Below are 17,562 nucleotides of genomic sequence, written 5' to 3' on the forward strand. Positions count from 1 at the left end.
AGATTGAAGTTGTTATCAGAAGTTGAAATTGGTAAAAACTTTAAGGACTGTAAGTTGTAGTTATCTAGTCTATTTCTCATGCATTTGTACTTAATATTTTTGACATCATCAAATATCTGTTAAACTTGTATATTTTGTTAATTTACAAGTTGGGGGAGATTGTTAGATATATTTGATAATGTCATGGTTAATATGTTTTATGTTTAGCTTTCAGATCTTACGTGAACATGATAAATCAGTACTTAACTGTTGATCAATACTTATACTGGAAGTCAGGACTTAAGGATATCAGTACTTATATTATCAGGAGATAATCATGTAAGTCATATGTCATAGACCTATTTGTATATTCGAGGATTCAACTCAACTCAAATAAGAATGTAATAAGTAAATAGTGGATCGACCGTCAAAGAGATCTCGCAAAGTAATATCTGTCAAAGGATTCAGAGACAAGGTTCATCTACAGACTTGAGGAATTAATTCACTGGAAGAAGTTCAAGAAATTGATCATGCCTCAGTGATATAAGTCAAGATTGTGGATTTAATCAAATGACAGAGATCTCGTCAGAGTATCATTAATTACAAGGATTTAATCTGAAGAAAATCAAAGTGTCAGAGTCAAGACATGAAGAAACGTCACGGAAGTTAGTCACTCATGAACCAGACAGTACATCGAGTGTCAACGTTGAAGTGATGAAATTGATTCATAATTTTCAGTGATTTTCAGAAGATTTGCAGAAGAATGGTTGCTGCTCAAGACTAGAATTAATTCTCTATTAATTAATTAAGTCATCTAATTTAATTAAGAAAATAAATTATATCTGCGAAGAATAATTTATTTATTAATTGAATTAATTGATTAATTAATTCTGAATTAATTCTAGGAATTTTAGGAATTTTCAGAAGTTTAATTGGATTAAATTTAAGCATTAAATCAGCAAGACAATTGAAAATGAACTAGCATGACAATCAGGATTGTCATACCGATTGTCATGCTAGGCCAGATTCAATTGTCACACCGAAAGTTACATCAGGAGGATGATTGTCTTGCTAGTTCATTCTGATTGTCTTGCTAGTTCATTCTGATTGTCATGCTAGTTCATTCAGATTGTCTTGCTAGTTCATTCAATTGTCCTACCGAAAGTCTTGCCAGCTATAGGATTGTCATGCCAAGTCAATTCTATTGGTTTTGTTGATTTAAATAGAAGCAGAGAAGCAGCATATCATTCATTCATTAAAACAGAAGAACAAAGAACAAGAAAAGCAGCCGCCTTGAAATATTACATTTTTCATCTGTTTAATCCAAGATTAAATTTCTAGATTGTAAAGTTAAATCCAATCAACTAGAAATCTTTATCTTGTTCTTGTGTAACAATCTAGCGGATCAAAATCCCTAGAACTTAATCTCAAATCGCGTTTAGCATTTGATTCTAATTATTGCAAAAATAGAAAAAGTTCATGTCGAATTTATTCTAAATTTGTGATAATTAATTTGAGATTAATTCCTTGTAATCGATACAGTTGTTGTAACACCTTTCAAGTTTAATAATATTTTTATTTAACTTGAATTTTGTTTCACATTTTTTATTCCGCATTTAATTCGATTATTCGGTGCTGTTTGTATTCAACCCCCCCTTCTACAAACACATTGGGACCTAACAATTGGTATCAGAGCCTTCTGATTAACGAACAAATCAAGATCCTAGACTTTTGTGATTTTTCAACTCTTTGAATTTTTATTCATTCAAAAATTCATAATGACTTCACATAAAGTTGGAACCGTTAAAATTCCACAATTTGATAAAGAGAATTATATCATGTGGAAGAAGAAGATGCTATTATTTTTACAAGTTGCTAATCCCAAATATTCAAACTTGTTAAAGAAGGGTATAAAAACTCCGATGGTTATTGAACCAGAGGTAATAATAGATGGTGTGGTGACTACTGAAGCTAGAACCTATCCAAAAGAGCCCGAAGATTTTACTCCTGCTGAGAAGGAAGAAGCCTCCTTGGATGCCAGCCTTCAATTAATATTAATTGATTCCCTTGATCCCTTGATGGACAGACATGTGATGAACTGTAAAAATTCCAAACACATGTGGGAAACTATTGAGGTGATTAATGAAGGCACAGAGGAAGTTAGGGAGAACAAGTTGGAAATCCTAACCTCTGAATATGAACATTTCAAATCAAATCCAGGAGAAGGAATTACTGAAGTGTTTGAGAGGTACAATGCGTTGATCAACAACCTAAACATCAATGGAAAGTATTATTCAATCAGGGAGGTCAACAAAAAGTTCCTTTTAACACTACCAGCTCATCTTGAACATAGAATCACTGCCATTAGAGAAGCTAGAGATCTGAGTGAGATTTCTTTGGACAGGCTCTATGGAGTGTTAAAAACCTATGAGTTGGAGCAGATTCAACAGAAGGAAGTCTACGGGAAGGATAGAATGGTCAGCACATCTACTGCACTTGTAGCTGAAGGTCAACAACAACAACAATCTCAACAGTTAGAAAGAATGGTACAGTTTTCCAAGGGTGAGGAAAATGAGTTAGTAGCAGAATATGATCCTCCTACTACAAATCAATCAAGTGATGATTTTTATTCCTTGGAAGAGCTGGAGCAATTGGAAGATGAATCAATGGTCCAAATTGTCAAGAGATTCTCCCATGTCAGATTCAGGAGGAATCCCAAGCTTAAGTACAAGTCCAACTACAACAAATTCCAGAAAGGTGGATCTTCATCCTCTAACACCAGCAGTGGTGGGTACAAAACAGGGATGGTTGATCGAAGCACCATTAGATGCTATAACTGCAATGAGTTGGGACACTTTGCCACAGAATGTAGGAAGCCAAAGCAAGTAAGAAAGAACTCTGAAAGGGCTTATCTGGCAAAGGGAAGAAGCTGGGATGATACTGACAGTGAAGATGAAGATGAAGGAAATCTTGCTCTTATGGCTATTGATGGAAAAGCTTCATCGTCAAGAATAGAGGTAAAACTTTCTGATGCTGAAATGGTTTATCATCTAAGAGGTAACTTAGATTGTGCACGTCGTGATAATGAACTGTTAAGTTTACAGATCACAGACCTTGAGAAAGAGGTCAATGAATTAAGACTTGTGCACATTAATCAAGACAAATTAAAAGAACAGGTATCTTTTCTAGAGAATAGAGTTGACTGTTATAGAAAACTCGAAACTATTCTCAAAGACAAGATCACCGGTCTTGAGACTAAGGTTAGAGCCTACTTCAATTCTTGTTCGAAGGCTAAAGAGTTCTACAGTAAGCAAGCTGTTAATCAAACATCTGGAATAGGTTATGATTACAATGCTGCTATTGGAGAATTAGGCATAAACTCCCCTCCTCATGTATGTGCTAAAGGGAGGGAAGTACCATATGTGCTTAAGGGTGTTGATGAACCCCTCTATAAAGCATCAATTGCTGAACCATTTGATGCGACCTCTTCTGTTATTCAAGAAGAAATACGTGCTGAAGATCATGCTAATGAGAAGATTGTTTCCAAGTCAAGTGTGTCGAAAGTTCCAGTCAAAGTTGTGAAAGCAACTGAGACTAACTCAGACACACATGAGTTGGATAACAAAAATGCCATGTCTGCCATGCATAAATTGCCTGCTATTAATCACTCTCATAAAGCATGTGGTGTTGCTAATTGTATGTCTTGTGCTTTTAATATGATGTATGCTTATTTTAATGGTAAGCATGTGTCTACTGATAAGACTACTCCTCGTCAGCATGTGAATAACAAGAAGCATGATAGGTCTAAGACTGCTAGTCCTTCTAAGGCTAGAAAGGAGACATTTGTGCCTAAGCTTAAACAGAAATTTGTTAAGGCTGTTTACAAGGTCAAATGTTCAGTCATTGAGAATGTTGAGACCATTAAAATTAAAAATGTTGTTTTGCCTGATAAAGGACAGTTCTACAAGTATGCCGGGCCCAACCAAGTTTGGGTTCCGAAGAAGGTCTAATCCATTTGAAGTGCAGGGCATTAAACAGGTGTAACCGGTAGTGTGGATTCTTGACAGTGGATCATCAAGACATATGACCGGAGATAGAGCCCTGCTATCAAATGTGGATTGAGAAAGCTGGCCCCCTGGTTACCTTTGGAGATAACAGCAAAGGTTTATCCGAGGGATATGGCTGTTTGCAAGCTGGGAATGTTATCATTGTAATTTTGTATATTGTGCTAGGTTATTATCAGGAAGCAGTATCTAACATATAGCACCAGTGATGAGACTTGAGAATATTATGACATATCAGACACCTGCTGCACATTACACTTGGAATTGTACTCTAGTAAGATGTGTACAAGTGTACTCCTGATTGGTGAGTCAAAAGAGGAAGTCAGTGCACCACAGTTCATGGACTTTGCAGTTGCAGATCTATTGGACTATGCAATCTCTTCTTCACAATCTCACTTCAGGTTGGTATGAACTAGTATGCTGCTCAAGCAATCGTCAAGGACATGGTATGGCACTCTAACAGAAGTTATAATTTTATATGAACTAGTAGAGTCGTCATATTTATAACTATTTTATCACTAAGCACAATCATATTGTTTTATATGTGCAGTGGTATATTGTTTATGCAACATAACAATTAGTATCTAAAGTACTTGACAAGTATCGGTCAATGATATCTTGTTAACATTATGTTGCAGATATTTGTAAGCTTTTGATATGAATGAGAATTACTTAGACTTTACCCTAAGTGATCAATGTTTTATCAAAAACTCATTCATATTGAAAAACAAAATCAAACTTCTTTCTACATTAGTGATTTCTTATGTCATGTAAAATCTTTTGAAATCACTATTGTAAATCATTTTCTCTCTATTACCATATATTCTGTGTTACAGGTTCAGTCTCCAATGACTTTCTTTCATTGACAGTCATGAGGTTGAAAATCCACAACGTCTATCCCAGACTGTAAAGACAAACACAAAAACAGAACCAACCAACACTCTCTTACCACTAAAAGTAGTATGAATGAGCGTGAGGGAGATAGTGCCTAGTGCACCACATAAGGAAGGTTCTGTAGTCAACCCAGTAGCTCTGTCTCCTACATAGATGAGTAGTATTTAAACCGAGACAACTGCTAGCCCCCATACATCTTCTCAAAAAGATGTAATGGCTGAAAAGGCACAAAAACAGTTACTAGATTCATTCTCTCAACAGGGTGCGTCTATTGAATTTTGCCTGTCGGCCAAGGCATCCGATGTAGTGTCACCACTTCAAACATAATCAATTCTTGATGCACAAGGAGAGGTTACACACACAAAGGATGAGTTGACGGAAACAAGAGTTTCGACCATTTTAAGGTCAGATTCGATTGTTCAAGGTTCGTTAGTGGACCAATTGCCTTTACAGGTGTTAGGAGAGGATACTGATCCAAAAGCCATGTGTCAGTGGTCAGTGTCTACCTCCCCAGGCTTAAATCCCCTGGATGCATCTGCGGATAGTGGATCTGACATAGGTGCAGATCGGCAACTTGTTGACAATGATTCAGATATTACCTGATAAGTCACAAGGAAGTGTCTTCACAGACATTAGAAGGGAACTTTGATCTTTATGCTAAATTCGTTGGATCATTGTTTACCTTCCCAGAATTCAAATCTGGAACCCTAAAAGGGAAACTAGCAACTTGTAGATTATGACTCAGATTTATCTGACGAGTTTAACAAGGATGGGGATTTGTGAACTCTCATTGCACCACCTGTGACCTCCTTAAGGATGGCTAAGGTGATTTTCCTTGCAGGTACAGCTGATTATGGAGCTATGAGAGAAGAGTGATACACTTGTGAGATTGAGTGTAAACACGAGTGGAGAGAAGAGTGAAACACATGTGAGGTACACTAAAACACAATCACACACTCACAGTGAGGAAGAAAGAGAAACACTTGTTATTTCTTTTCCAACCAAGTGAAATATGAGAACTCCTTCAGACGACGGCATACATTCCTTCTTTAAGGGGGAGATAAAAGCTTAAGTAATAGTTTGGAGGATTCCTCAACTAAGGGGGAGAAATAGCAGGGAGGAAGAAAAAGATCCCACATGTACACTACACCACACCATTGTTGTTTCTAACTACGGATCCTATTGTACGGGAGAGGTGGTAAACACAAGGTGATTTTCTAATAAGGGAAGAAGCTGTTAGGGGAGTACCATTGATTTTTATCTGCGGATCCTATTGTACGGGAGAGGTGGTAAAACGAAGGTGATCTTCTTTAATCAGTTGATTCTCATAGGGGGAGAAGCAAGAGATATGTGCTTCTCAACAGGAAATGTGGTTGTACAAATGAAGATGGAACTACTTGAAGATATGTTCAGTCTAGAGGAACATTTACTTGGAATCTGGAAAATGTTAAATGTCATCCAGAACTTTTCTCCTATTTACTTTGCATGTATGTTTATATCTTTTTCTTATTTGTTAGTTGAGTTATCCTCTAGGTATTTGTGTGTTATTGTCTAACAAACAAATAGGGGGAGATTATAAGTCATATGTCATAGACCTATTTGTATATTCGAGGATTCAACTCAACTCAAATAAGAATGTAATAAGTAAATAGTGGATCGACCGTCAAAGAGATCTCGCAAAGTAATATCTGTCAAAGGATTCAGAGACAAGGTTCATCTACAGACTTGAGGAATTAATTCACTGGAAGAAGTTCAAGAAATTGATCATGCCTCAGTGATATAAGTCAAGATTGTGGATTTAATCAAATGATAGAGATCTCGTCAGAGTATCATTAATTACAAGGATTTAATCTGAAGAAAATCAAAGTGTCAGAGTCAAGACATGAAGAAACGTCACGGAAGTTAGTCACTCATGAACCAGACAGTACATCGAGTGTCAACGTTGAAGTGATGAAATTGATTCATAATTTTCAGTGATTTTCAGAAGATTTGCAGAAGAATGGTTGCTGCTCAAGACTAGAATTAATTCTCTATTAATTAATTAAGTCATCTAATTTAATTAAGAAAATAAATTATATCTGCGAAGAATAATTTATTTATTAATTGAATTAATTGATTAATTAATTCTGAATTAATTCTAGGAATTTTAGGAATTTTCAGAAGTTTAATTGGATTAAATTTAAGCATTAAATCAGCAAGACAATTGAAAATGAACTAGCATGACAATCAGGATTGTCATACCGATTGTCATGCTAGGCCAGATTCAATTGTCACACCGAAAGTTACATCAGGAGGATGATTGTCTTGCTAGTTCATTCTGATTGTCTTGCTAGTTCATTCTAATTGTCATGCTAGTTCATTCAGATTGTCTTGCTAGTTCATTCAATTGTCCTACCGAAAGTCTTGCCAGCTATAGGATTGTCATGCCAAGTCAATTCTATTGGTTTTGTTGATTTAAATAGAAGCAGAGAAGCAGCATATCATTCATTCATTAAAACAGAAGAACAAAGAACAAGAAAAGCAGCCGCCTTGAAATATTACATTTTTCATCTGTTTAATCCAAGATTAAATTTCTAGATTGTAAAGTTAAATCCAATCAACTAGAAATCTTTATCTTGTTCTTGTGTAACAATCTAGCGGATCAAAATCCCTAGAACTTAATCTCAAATCGCGTTTAGCATTTGATTCTAATTATTGCAAAAATAGAAAAAGTTCATGTCGAATTTATTCTAAATTTGTGATAATTAATTTGAGATTAATTCCTTGTAATCGATACAGTTGTTGTAACACCTTTCAAGTTTAATAATATTTTTATTTAACTTGAATTTTGTTTCACATTTTTTATTCCGCATTTAATTCGATTATTCGGTGCTGTTTGTATTCAACCCCCCCTTCTACAAACACATTGGGACCTAACAAATCATCAGAAGATAGATATCAGAACTTAAGTGCTGAAGGACAATCAGATAAGGACAGTAGCTGATTAAAGGAAAGAAGATCGAGATAAACATAAGAAGAGATATGCATGAAGAAGGAATTCCGTGAAGAATGGAATACTTGGAAGAAAAGATATCTGATTGATATATTTTAGGAAGCATAATTATATTCCATATCAATTAGCGATTATCTTGTAACTGTGTAGTATATAAACACAGACATAGGGTTTACACTATAAGTGTTATCATTATTAGAAAAGATTATTCATTGTAACCCTAGCAGCTCTCGTGATATTTGTTCATTACTGAGAGGTAACAGTTCCATATTGTAACAGAGTTTATTGTTTCAATAAAGTTTGTTTTCTGTTACTTAAGATCTTAAAGTTCGATTTGAGTGTACTATACACTGTATTCACCCCCTCTACAGTGTGTGTGTGACCTAATATTTATGTTATGTCTATTATTGAATCCTGTATCTTCGTTTTCATTTTCAGGAACTTCTTCCTCATTTTCTGTATAAGCTTTTCCCTAAACATGCAAAAAAAATTTGTTAGAAACAAATTACATTGGATAATACACAAATATGTGTACTGTACTTACCTTCCAAAATAATATCTCATTTTCTTCCAATTCTTCTATTGTTGCCAAATTCAAAATTACTCCAGAACCAAATGCATTGTCTTCAGCTTCCATCACTTCCCTTTCCTTCAATTTCTCTTTTGTCCATCCTCTAAAAGCTGGATAAAGTCTTAGGACAAGTTTTTTGCCTTGAAAACATACTCGATCAACGTACATTATCTGTCAAAAATGAACAAGTGGTCAAATAATTTTTGTAAAAGTTCAAATTCTATCTACTTACATATAAACAGAACTTACGAGCAAAACAATCATTGGTCCGGTATAGAATAATGAAGAAGTTCGCAGCCACCTTTTTTTGTGATCACTAAATTTTTTATCAAATATGTTGCCCAGTTATAATTGGCGCATTTGTCAAGATTATCTTTGAAAGACATAATCGTTTGGCTCACAAAATTATTAGTGTTTGATCGTATAAACACGTTTGTCATCACCACCAGAAAGTTCATCTTAAAAATTTCGTTGACCTCCCCTGTTTGTTTAATGCGATCAACCACTTCACAAGCTTTTCCCAAACTCTGACCTTTAGTGACTGGGAACTGCGATCTCCAATTATCAATTCTTTCACTAATCATTTCATCGTTTCCAAACTCAATTTCTGCTCCTCTACATGGCATTCCAATTACATCGTGCACAGCTTGCTCAGTGATTTCTATATCCCCCCTTTTCAGTATTAATGTGCAACTTCTGTCATCAAATGCTTCAAGAACCTTATAAGCTAGCCTTTGGGGGATTTCCACCAACTCAAAATTTAAGAGACTCTCAAAATCGACATCTCTAACCCATTGTTGTTGTTCATCTGACAGTGCATATATCATGTCAGTCAGCAACGTAGGGGAGTTGCGAATTTTTGCAATATCATCATCCTGCATAACGTAAAAAGTTACGTTTCTACATGTTGTAATATATAGTGGTGATTTTAATGTGTATTCAATTAAAAAAGTTCTCAAAATGGATACTGATTGTACCTTCTTTGCAATCTCAGTTCTTTGCTCAATTTTTCCTTTCGCTATTCTTCTTTCAGGTTTCCCTTTTACATTCCCCTTGAAACATATTTACAAGTATTAAACATATTAATACTATTTTCATCCGATTTTATATATTTTAAAATTTATCAAATTTGTAAAAAAATTATAATATAAAATTAATTACACTCATTTATATTCGTAACTATTTTTCTCTACACTAATTTTATATAAAAAAATATTAAATAATTCTGTCACTTTATTCACATTTCTTCATTTTTCTTGTATCATTTCATTTTTTTAATGTCTCGTATCTAAAACAGATGTACACATGGTACCAAAGGAGTAGTCTTACACTCATGTACTAGCCTACCTATAAACACATCACTTTCACAGTTTCATTCATGTAAAATCTCACCATAAGTCTCTTAAATAATCACTTCTCTCTCAAAAATATGAAGACCCCAAGAACAACAAAGTACAGTGAGGTGGGTAAGCTAGCAAGCTACATAGCGCAACACAGATACACACCTGTAACTCACTCCTAAAATTTTAAATGCTACAAATTACCTTTTTCAGATTTCTCATCTTTCCCTTCATTTCTGCTTCGTTGTTTACAATTTTTTGTTTTCCGGGAACGTCTTCATCAGGTGATTTATATACCTCATCTATGATTCAATGGTGAAATGTTTTTTACTATTAAATAATCTCTGCAAATCTAAGGTGATTTATATACCTCATCTATGATTCTTAGCTTCTTTTTTTCTTTATCATTCCCGCAATTTCCTCTTTGTTTTTTTCTTTGATTTTCATCATTTTACCCCTACAAAATTAGACAATTATTTAACTGGTTAATACCCAATAGATTATATGATTTTACCTTAACTGCAAGTCTTTTGTTGACTTTTTTTGATTCACAGACATCATTTTTCTTTTTCGACCACGGTGCTGGATTTACAAAATCATCATCCGAATTATAAACAACAACTTCCCCTGCAGAAAGCAAGATTTAAGGCAATTCAGCAGCTTAGCACTAATATTATAACAAAATATTAGAGGATGATTTTATAAATTAAAGAAGCAAATACCTCTTGCTGGAACATCTGTTTCTACATTGGTAATCATCTGCTCAACATCATTTTCTATTTCAGGTCTGCAACAAAATTAAGTAACACGACGGAATAAACCGCACTCCACTTTTAATATCAAAAAATATCACTAAACTCTTCAAATTTATGACACTTATACTGCCAAATATCAAACCGCTGTAATAGAAGACAAGTACTAATATTATGGATGAATTTATAAGACAATAATTTTATACAATAAGTAATAAGGAAATACCTCTTGCTGGTTCATCAGTTTATATATTGCTAATCACCTTATCAACATCATTTTCTATCTCTTGTTCTACAGCTATATTATCTTCTACATTATTGCCTCCCGCGTCAATAATTTCAACTTCGGCTTCTTCCAAATTAATGTGAATTGGGCCAGCAACTGGTCTGCGTAGTTTATGTAATATAAGGTGTGCGCTCCGTCTTATACTACCTGCAAATATCATAAACCAAGCATCATATAAATCTCAATATATCCAAAAAAGATACATAAAAACATTTTTGCGTAATTTTAAGCCTATATGTAAAACAAAAGATTATCAATAATCAGAACTAATCATTACAGAATTGTAAGAATAACAAAAAATCATCTGCATAATCACCACCTCATTCTAAAAGTCACTCATACTAACAAAATCATTACTAAATCACCAAAATCCTAATCATAACATCAATAAATCACCACCTCTGATAACATTCTCAAGGTGCTTATATGCAACGTGAACGATTCGTGATAAGATTCTCAGTGAAAGACGAATGGAAAAAATCAAATATGAGGAGGCCATAAGGCTGCAAATCATAAATATCTTTTCCAAGTAATATCTTACACATAAAACATACAGGAAAGAAATTAAGAGCGATGATTAGACACTTTCTTGGCACTGGTAAAGCCCGGTTAGATAGATATGTCCAAATGTCTCTTCAGTTTCCTTGTAATTTCATAAATGGAAAATCATAAATAAACGTAAAGTCACATCTCAGGTCAACAATATTTTGGAATTTGCAGCATATACTAAAAAGGTTACGTTTCAAAACCGGAAACATTAAACTGTACCAAGAAATTATAGAATTATAGTAATGAGCAATGGACTAAATTTATTCATAAAAATTAATTACCTGGTGACTATTTAGAAATAAATCTAAATTGGTCTCGAATAGCTGCTTTCTAGTTACTCCCACACAGGGATTTACACTACGTTTTGTTCTATAAAAGGACTATTCTACTTTCTACTTCCATTTCATATTCATCTTGTTTTCCCAAACCTACAATTTTTTCTTTTATTTCTCCACAACTTTTCTGATCACCATGTATAGAGTTGCTAGAGCATCAGAATACCTAGTCATAACTGGCTTAGGAATCACCGACATAAAAATTTCGAAAAAAGCATGGATTCTCCCTGTTGTCTTCACCATTGGCCCGCGCCTCGACAATGACAGCCTTTTGAAGTATGCCAAGCTCATTTCTCCCCATGACAAGCTCTCAAACCATGTCAAAGAGCTTGTTCAGGGTATTATTGAGGCGAAACACGTGTTCTCTCAGCTTCAATGACTATGGAAGAGGGTTTTAAAGGTGCTAAGGAATTCAAACAAGAAGTCTTTGAGAAGTTCCAGCATGAGCTTAATCAGTTTGGATTTTTGATCTACAATGCAAATGTTAAACAACTGGTGGATGTTCCCGGGCACGTGTATTTCTCATATTTGGGACAAACAAACACAAATGGAGGCTGCAAATCAAACAAAAGTTGATGTGGCGGAGGCTAGAATGAAAGGAGAGGTTGGATCAAAGTTAAGAGAGGGACAAACACTTCAAAATGCTGCGAAAATTGATGCAGAGACGAAGATTATTTCGACATAAAGGCAGGGGCAGGGGATGAAGGAGTAGATAAGAGTAAAGGCGGAGGTGAAGGTTTTTGAGAATGAGAGGGAGACTGAAGTAGCTGAGGCGAATGCGGAGCTGGTGAAGAGGAAGGCAGGGTGGGCGAAAGACGCGCATGTGGCTGAGGTGGAGGCAGAGAAGGAAATGGCACTACAGGAGGCAGAGTTGCAGAAAGAGGTGGAGATAATGAATGCATTGACTCAGACGAAGAAGCTCAAGGCCGAGTTCTTGAGCAAGGCTAGTGTTGAATATGAAACCAAGGTGATCAATATTGAACTTTTAAAAACTTGCATGACATACATATTAACCCCTTATCATAACACCCTAATTTTAAGAGCCTAAAATCGTAGAAAATTTAACTACTTCGCACATAATCACTTTGTCAATCTAACAATTAACGTCGTTTCCTACCTTTTACACCTACGAACTTTAATGTAGAAAATTCACAATACCTTGTTCTTCTAGTCCTTTCTATTCTCCCCAACACTCTTTTGTCTTTTAATTACATTCACAATTCCTTATCATACATTTTTTTTACATTTTCTTTCTGCAAAAGAACAAATTAGTGATCGATTTTTAGTAGTATCACTCTCAATCTATAATTAGATATTTATCACTGTAATTTCCACTTGTCATTTAATTAAAACACAGGTACAAGAAGCAAACTGGGAGTTGTACAAGAAATAAAAGGAGGTAGAAGCAATTCTATACCAAAAGAAAAAGGAAGCAGAAGCTCAAAAAGCCATAGCCGTTGCAACATTTTATACCCGACAACAAGTTACGAATTATATGTAAAACAAAAGGAAGCCCAAGGACTAGTCGCGCTATCACAAGCACAAGACACATATGTAAGCACACTTTTGAAAGCCGTATGAGGCAATTACAGTGAATTAAGAGACTACTTGATGATTAATGGGGGAATGTACCAAGAAATCGCGAACATTAACAGCGAAGCAGTGAGAGGATTGCAGCCTAAGATTAACATTTGGTCTAATGGAGAAAATAGCGGAGATGGGAATAGTATGAAAGGAATTGGGGGAAGTTTATAAGATGTTGCCACCTTTGTTTAAAACGATTCATGAATAATATTATTCTAAAAATCATCTACATAATCACCACATCATTCTTAAAACCGTAACTACTCATACTAACAAAATCATCAATAAATTACCACAAGAATAAACTACAACAATACTAAATCACCACAAGCCTGATTATATGACTGTCAATACAACAAAAAATTACCACATTAATCTAAAAATCTTTTGCGTAATCATATACAATAAAAAATCACCACATTAATTTAAACTTAGTCAATGAATTTGGTCCATAACAAATATTAAAACCAAATCAGACAGTTCAGCCAAGACCATATGATGTGCTACAGAGGTGACATTGCAAACAAAGAAGCCGATCTCGACCCGTAAAATACAGAGCACATTCAAAGTTCATGTTAAATACAAAATATAAATTAACCATATAAATCTGTATTTTTAAAAATGCTATAAAAGGTTAAAGCGGCTACAATTATCGGTTTAAGTACATAAGAGCAAGAATCTGAAAACGAAGATGTCCTTTATATTCACTTTAATCCTGCGGTACATACATGATCCATACTAGAAATTACACAACATTTCATCATAATACATGCGAAAAATAGAACAGAAAGTGTTTTTAAATACCAAACTAAACATAATACAGCTTCTCTGAAACCCAATTTGAAGACTCACAACTCTCAAAACTCATTACACTATCTGCAAAAATCTATTCCTAATTCTTTGTTAAATAAGCCCTATTACAGGTGCTCCAAAAAAAAAATTAAATAAGAAACATCCTAATTTTTTTTAAACATCCTAAATCACCACAAACCTGATTATATGACTGTCAATACAATAAAAAATCACCACATTAATCTAAAAATCTCCTGCGTATTCATATACTAACAAAATTATTACTAAATCTCCACAACACTGTGTAAGCCTATATTATAAGCAAAAAATAATCTATAATCAGATCTAATCATCATACAAGTGTCAGTCAAACAAAAAATCAAGGCATTGCTCATAAATAATATTTGTAATCCTAAACAATAAAATCACTAATAAATCTGGAAAAAAATCATCTATAAGCAGGGATAATCATCATAAGAGTGACAATATCACAAAAAATTAACAAAAATAAGTACTCTACTTTAAAAATAAAAAATATCAACATGCATATTGAAAAACAGGTTTAATAATAAAAAAATTAAGTTAAAGTTAATTTTTACATACCTCCAGGAAATTCATCCATAATTTTCTAAAAATTACTTAGAAACGGGTCAATTTCTGAAAATAAAGAGTATAAGTACCGAATTAGACTATTAAACTTGAAGGAAAATCAGAAAATCACTTAGAAATGTGTCGATTCTTACCTTTATTCGGAGTGCATCGTCGATGATTTAACAAAGAGAAGAGGGGAGAGAGTGAGAGTGAGAGGGAGAGATTTAGCGAGAGATGTCGTTAATGGTGTGTGTATTTGTGTATCAGTTTGTTAGGCAGTAAATGCGTGTGTTCAAGTGTGTCTATAGGCGCGCTGTTTTAAATGTAAATGTTAGAAACTGCTACTGATTTTTGATTTATTTACAAAAAAAACCACCAAATTTGTACTGCATTTTTTGCTCAGATAGACGGCTATGATGAGATCTCATATATCAACAAAAAAAAGGTTCTCAATGGAGTGCGACCCTATATATATATCAAAATCAACTAATTCAGACTTTTGGGTTTTTTATCTCCCATACCTAATCAGTTTTTGGCTCCTCGCCTACCAAATCAAATGGAGAACCGATTATTTATGTCTATATACTATATATTTGGTCATGTATATGTATATATAGTCATGGAGCTACAAAAGCTATGATGAAAAGGATTAAAAATTCGCTAATATGATTTGCAAGTACGAGGAAAATTTACATTCACTCAGGTTTGTTTATCCTCAATTTTACTTCACCCTTACCGAGCTATGTGCTTATGTTATATGATTCCTCATCTTGACAGCAATTGAATAGATGGCAGGGATGTATGTACTTTGCGGTGACAAAACATGAACTTCGACAATACACAAGCTTACGGTTCACAAACATCTGATCAAGGTCTGTTTATTCATGTCAATCACCGTTGCTATGAGTTATTATTAGTCTGTCTTTCAGAATTCAGCTAATATCTCTTATTAGCAGGTATTTGCCGAAGGAGTAGATGCATATATTGTTGTTTTGATGGAAGCTCGAGCCTCCCGAGCAGAAAACCAAGATGCTATAGACACTGCTTCACTTAACATGCTTGCTGATTTAAAAGAGGTGATCAATTGAGTAAAACAAGTTCCTTTAATACACCTTTTAATTTTACTCATGTTGACTCACCAAGGGAATTGTCACCCTTGGCAGGCACACACTGGTGTTCAAGAACTACGCTTTCTTTCGTTCAATCCCATATCTCGACAGTGAAGGTAAAATGCACCGGGTTAGCAAAGGTGGCCCAGGACATGTATTGTTATATATTCGTTAAGCTTATTTCTATGACCATATCATCTTGCTTAGTTAGCTTTAATTTTTAATTCTTTTACATGACTTTAGTTTTTACATCTCGCCCACAACAAATCAGATATAGAACGTTGGGTTCATTTGTATTTACAATTTACGATCTATACTGAACTAATACTATGCTCAACTGTTGATTAAGATTCAAAAAAGTGAAGGCACAGAAGAGTTTAATTATAAATTTATGATCTTTTGGGTTAAGGTATCCATGAAAAACTATGCTTTTAAATCCGTTTACACTTTGTTATATCTTATAACCTTAGTGCCTTTCATTTTACTCATGATTCATATTTCTAACGATTATATATATATATATATATATATATATATATATAATCAGCATATTAATTTTACAAGTAGTGTGAAGCCTGAATAATATCTTTGTCCATACTAGCATTACGGCTTTTCTTTATCTGCATTCGCAAGAAGTTTCATTTCCTGCGGTACAACCGGTGCAATAAGATTCTGATCTCGATCTCTTTTTATTTTTCTATAAACAATTGTTTATGTTAAGTTTTTAAATCTCCTTATGTACACCATGTGCTTAAAGTTGAAATATTAACGACCATAAGTGGTCGGTTTAACATTGATTGAAACGATTCGTTTTGACAATTCTCACCTAACTATTTCTGACCTAATATGGTCGGTTTTGACTGTTGGAATAATCTTTAATTTAGTTATTAATTATTTGTTTATTTAATTATTAGATATTTTAGATATTTAGCAATAGATTAATTATTAGAGAAAAATATTATTTTAGAATTGTTTAGTATTGGGGTAGTGGAGTTGTGGAGTAAATTATGGACATGTAATTTACCCATTAATTAGTAGTGGTTAGTTTGGGTAGTAGTTAGTTTTAATATGTTTGTAAAGCCTATATAATGGCTAGTTTTCCTTGAGTTTTAAAACAATAAATATAGCAGTACAAGTTCTTTGTAAAAAAATGTAGGTGTCTTTTTTCTCTAAGGTTTTACAACATTGACTTACCGACCAACCTATTTCTGACCACATATGGTTGATTTTGTATTGACGTGGCAACATTGACGTGGATGCCACGTATAAGGTTGGACCACTTAAAACGAGAGTGGAATGACTTAACCGACCAAGTTAATCAGTCAGAACGTGATAGGAAATGACCATCATAACCGAGCGACGGGTCATTTACGACCATACTTTAACCGACCGCTATTTTCGGTTGGTTACAGTCGGAAATGACCTGTTTTCCGACCGTTGCTGGACATTTTTAACCATTTTCAGTGATAAGAAATGTGCGTTTTTCTTGTAGTGATTTAGGGATTTGTCAATATTACTCTACTATAGCAAGTAATAATGTTCTCAATTTTTTTTGATGTAATTGTGTGGAAGCCGAACTTAAGTCTGTGGACATATAGTGTGGCTGCAGTTCACCTTTATTTTCCTCAATCTTCTTTCAAATTTTAAAGTAAATTAATTTTTGTTCTTATTCCCTAGCTATTCTTTAGTTTCCATCTCTTTGTCTTTTACATATTCAAGTTTGG

At 34.1% G+C, this 17,562-nt stretch overlaps 2 pseudogenes; one reads left to right on the forward strand and one right to left on the reverse strand.

Moving 5' to 3' along the window:
• LOC141691403 (uncharacterized) overlaps positions 1–17,562 on the reverse strand; it is a 508,513-nt pseudogene that overhangs the window by 303,656 nt on the left and 187,295 nt on the right.
• Positions 11,899–13,554, forward strand: LOC141689482 (flotillin-like protein 4; annotated as a pseudogene).

The sequence above is a fragment of the Apium graveolens genome, chromosome 10 (assembly GCF_009905375.1).
Source record: "Apium graveolens cultivar Ventura chromosome 10, ASM990537v1, whole genome shotgun sequence".
NCBI lineage: Eukaryota > Viridiplantae > Streptophyta > Magnoliopsida > Apiales > Apiaceae > Apium > Apium graveolens.